The following is a 5,506-nucleotide window of genomic DNA, read 5'->3' on the forward strand; positions in this document are numbered from 1 at the left end:
TTCACTGACACTGATCTCCGACGAAAGTCAATCGAAGCTCCATTGACTGTCAACCAGTCCATACCCAAAATCAAATCAAAACCACTCAATGGCAAAACCACCACATCTGCTCGAATGGAGTGTCCCTGAAGCTCCAACTCCAGTTCTCGAATGACCTTTGAGGTAGAAATAATCTGCCCTGACGGCATAGTAAAATCATACCCACTGTCAATAATCTCAGGTGTGATGCCTATCCGCCTGATAAACTCCAGGGAGATAAACGAATGCGTAGCCCCAGAATCTAGCAACGCAAACGTGGAGTTGCCTCCAACTAGAATTCTCCCTGCACGCAGAAAATTCCCAACAACTTCATGCCACTACTAAAATTTTCCCCAACGAGATACTAATAACTCTTAATTCTAATCACAAGTAAAACATGCTTCTTATTCTAACATGCAGATAGATAACCCAAATAACAACAATTTCGCAAGAAAACGAGATTCTTAACCAAAGGAAAAAAAAATTATAAAATACTAGGGATAAGATATACCGGTGATCAAGGAGGTGTCTGGGTCTGCCTCCTCTGCCTGCATGACGAACACTCTACCAGCCGTGTTCTTCTTCCTCGGGCAGTTAGCTATCTGATGCCCTGGCTCCCGGCAGTGGTAACAAACTCCTGCTCCCAACAGACAAGGTCCCGAATGCATCTTCTGACACTTCGGGCAAGTAGAAAAACCTATAGCATTAGGGGCCCCGCCCCTCTGCTGCTGTGGCCTCTGCTGCTGCGGATTCGGGCCCTTAGCCGGCCCAGTAAACTGCTTCTTCGCAGGAGGCTGCGAAGATGGTCGCTGATACCCCGACTGAATCTGTCTCTTCCCCTGCTGCTCTCGCTGCATCTCTCTCCTACCCTCCTCTGACCTCAGTGCTCTACTAACTGCCGCCTCATATGTAGCGACGTCCATCATACGTACGTCGTGCTTGATATCCGCTCTCAGTCCCTCCACAAACTGCCTCATCTTCTCCGGTGGACTGTCTGCAATCAGAGGCACAAAATGACAGCCCCTCTCGAACTGGCTCACATACTCAACCACTGACCTGTCCCCCTGCCGGAGACTCATAAACTCCCGGATCATGCGACTCCTCACATCCTCCGTGAAATACTTGGCGTAGAAGACACGCCTGAACTCCGCCCAAGACAGTGTAGAGAGGTGTACTCCCCTGGCAGCACCCTCCCACCAAAGAGCTGCGTCTCCCCTCAACTTATACGTCGCACAGTTCACCCTGTCCGCATCTGTGATCCCAATATATGCAAAGATGGACTCCAAATAACGAATCCACCCCTCAGCCACCAAAGGATCGGTGGTACCAATGAACTCCTTCGGCCCCTTCTTCTGGAACCGCTCAGCTACGTCCTCCTCATGGGACATTCTGGGACGTGAAGCCTGCTGCTCTAACAGAGCAGTAACCCCTGCCATCAAAGTAGCATTGACCTGCTCCAATGCTGCAAGTGGGTTCTGCGGAGGTGGAGGTGGAGGTGTAGATTCCCCACGTCTGTTCATCGGTCTGGGAGGCATTCTGCACCACCACATATTTCTTTACGTAAATCGCCATGCATAACTAAGTGTTTTAACATTAATGCTAACTTAAATTCTTAAAAGTAAATCATGCTATAAACACTTAAAACTTACAGACCGGTAGCGTGGATTTCTGAGCTCGCATAGCAGTAATGACCCCTCCAAGGACCGTGCTTTGATACCAACTGAAACGACCCTAACTCTCTAATTATAAATAAATATGCGGAAATTTTTTTTTTATTTACTTACTAAATAAAAATATGTACATACATGCCCATACATATATGCACAGAATAAATAGATTTAAAAATAAATAAATTAAATAAAAATGCAACCTTTAATAAATTGAATATCTGAGTCAAACATTTAATAAAATATTGACATAAGCAAAAACAAATAAAAATTTCATGCACTGAAAATATTTAAGTAAAATATCCCATACTGTCAACCACTGAAAATAAATAAATAAATGTATAAAATGCTAAAATATTCAAAACATGCATAAAGACTTAGACGACTATCACGGTCACGGGGTCACTGCATGTCCGCTCATATGTCCTCGCCGCCGGTGGGTACTACGTCATCCTCTACGTACTCACCTGCACCATACCAGTGTAGTGAGCCTAGAGGCCCAACATGCTAACATAACAAGGGTTTAAAAATAATTTAAATCACTTTAATACTAATACATAACATATACATGAATGAGCATGCTTAAAAATATCATGACATAACATAACTTAAATTAAACTTAAATATCATAATCATACATAATACATAAATATTGTTGAGCAAATTATTTTCTAACATCGCATGGTTGTATCCATAGTGTAACCTTAAATCATACATTAAATACTGATCAGCGTGGGAAACCAACGTACGTGGCGGTGACGAATCACCTCTTAAATTGGCAGTAAACTGCCCTTCAATAGTTCACATATGGGGACGAATCCCCCTTAAATTGTCACACTACTTCAACTTCCAACATAAAATTATTTTCTTTTGCTCAACCTTAAACATTAAATCATGCATAAAAATTATTTCATGAATGCATGTACTTAAATAAAATGTGTGTCTTTCATATATATTTAATTTAATTTTTATACTAACATATAAATACTAAAATAACATTCATGCATAAAATAATTAAATATATATTTAGGACACATGCAATTTCTCATGGTATGTACTGAACTGCTGGCCCTAGCACTCAAGCCCAATTTCTTAAATCTGGCCCATTAACACTGAGACTGGCCCATTAACATACTTAAGCCCAATAAAAATTATTCTAAGCCCAATTAATAAGTTAAAACCCATTAAAACATTTTTGGCCCAATAACACTCTATACCGGCCCAATGGGCCAAAAGTCTAAAGACTAGCCCAATAACTTCCATGGGCCCCAAGGCCCATAAAAATTTAGTGGACTCACTTAATTAATTTAATTAAACCCAAAAATAATTAAATTTAACCCAAAATAATTAAATGGAGCCCAATTAAATTTTGGGATTTAATTAGGCCCATTTAACATTTAATTAAACTTAAAACTAAAAAAAATAAAAATACTCGAGCCCGACTAACTTGACCCGGACCCGGACCCGGACCCAACTAACATAACCCCGGACCACCAACCCGACCCGGACCACCAAACCCTAACCCGAACCCTACACCCTATCCTGCTGCTGCTGCGGCCGCGAGCAGCAGCCCTTCTAGGGCTGCTGCCGCCCTGCTCCGGCCGCCCCTGGCCGGAGCGCCGCCGCCCAGACGTAGCCCACGTCTGGGCGGTCCAAACCTGACCCTAGCCCTGACCCCATGCAGCCCACGCACAGAGCCCAGCACCCACTTCCATCAAACCCTAATCTGCGCCCCCTAGACCCGATCTCCTCTTGTAGCTTTTCTGGGCTCGATTGGCTCGAACCACTCGAGCCACTCGAGTCTAGACCTGTAGTAACCCAAAAACCATTTTAAGATAATAATATGTTAAACATGATTAAGGGTTGGTATTTAACCAATTTCGGAGTGTTATTGGACTTCAGAAGTAAAATTTGGGCTTTTTAATTTTGGGCCGGATAGTAAGCTCCGATCCTGGAACGGAATTTCCGATCCCCAGCTGCCAGAAATGATCGATGACTCAGTCGCGAGTTTTGACAAGTGTCGATCATAGAGCAGATCGGAAGCTCCGATCGTAGATCGGAAGTTTCGATCCTGGCGTGGCAGACATGCACGCAATGAGCTGGATCGGAAGCTCCGATCCCGAAATCGGAAGTTCCGATCCTGGCCGAGAAATTTGGCTATAAATAGGGCCGTTCAGAGTTCATTTTCAATTACGAATTCCCGAGTTTCCTTCTTCAGTTATATAGTGTGAGATATACACTTGAGGGCCCTATCGGTTATAATAGAGGTTCTGGAATAACCAAGGTGTGTTTATAGTCATCCGGGACTAGCGACTCCAAAGGGCTAACTACGGACGAAGGTATAGTTCGGGAATCTATTTAAGTTTTGGGAGTACTTATTAGCTTAGTTAAGGCTTATAGAATTTATGTAGTGATACGGTGAACTTTTGAATATAGGCTTGGAACCTAGGATCCTATTATACTTGAACTAGCCTAGAGGTACGTACACATTGACTGAGATTGCCAGCGAGTATACATGTTTATATGTTGCATTTATTTGGCATTATTATATGGCATGATGTATGCTTTATCGTCTTCTATACTCATATGTCATGTGCATATACACGTTGAGCCTATACCTTGTTATACCTGATTATAGAGCCGCTCAGCTCTATACTCGATAGTCTGTCACTGAGAGTACCGCGACGGCGGGGGCATTTATGTCTGTCTACTCTGGTATACTAGACGAGTGTGGTTGCACCCAGAGGTTGATCCGTGCGGTGGCAGCACTCATGTGGCGCCGGTTCTGAGCATGACTTTTCAGATGACCCTGTATCAGTCATCATGTTGCATGCATTATATACATATGTTTACTCATGTCTATGTACTGGGCGTAGCGCTCACGTCCTAGTTGTTATCTTGGACACCCTATTCCATGGGGCAGGTCGCAGGATGGACGGAGCTGGTAGTTCAAGGCAGGACTAGGGAGCAGGAGCTTTGAAAGTTTGTATACATCATGATTTATTAGCTATATAATGTTTACTTTTAAGAATTTCGATATGGTTGTATCACTACAGATTTAAGCCTGGATTATATTACTAAGCTGATATGTAAATTATGGTTAAGTTTACGCACGTTTTTACTCTGTTAAGTATTTTGCTGTATTAAGTTTAATGCATGCTATTAGTTGCCAGTTAGTAGGTGATTCCATGCAGGGTCACTACATTTTTGGTATCAGAGCATGCATAGATTTTGGGATTAGTACTTGGGATTTAGTTTAGTCTTGAGTAATTCTTGCGCATTTGGGATTTTAATGTGCAATTCTTTTCAGGATATGGCTGACGAAAGTCACGGTAGTGTTGGCCAGGGAAGTGGTCATCATCATCGTCGCCATCATCATCAGGATGATCAACATCGTCCTCACGAGGGTCGACGTCGCTATACTATTAATAAGTTCATGCAGGTAGGACCGAAACCCTTAGTGGGAGGCGAGAATCCTGAACAAGCTAGAAGCTGGATGTCTAAACTCGAGAGTACTTTTCGTGCTTTCGATTGTACTGAGGATCAGAAATTGGAAGTTCTAGAATTCGTTCTAGAGGATAGAGCACGTTTTTGGTGGGATGCCAAGGTTGCTCAGGCACGTACTAAGAGAGGACAGGTGACTTGGGGGAATTTCTGTCGGGAGTTTCAGAAATTGTATTTTCCTCCGGCTGTTCGCCAAGAACGATCTATGGAGTTGCTTACTTTGAGGCAAGGATCAATGACTATTGATCAGTATCAGCAGCGATTTTTTGATCTGCTACCTTTCAGTCCCCATATTAATGCGAGTGATGCGTCGAAGT

This window comes from Henckelia pumila, chromosome 2 (assembly GCF_033568475.1).
Source record: "Henckelia pumila isolate YLH828 chromosome 2, ASM3356847v2, whole genome shotgun sequence".
Lineage (NCBI taxonomy): Eukaryota > Viridiplantae > Streptophyta > Magnoliopsida > Lamiales > Gesneriaceae > Henckelia > Henckelia pumila.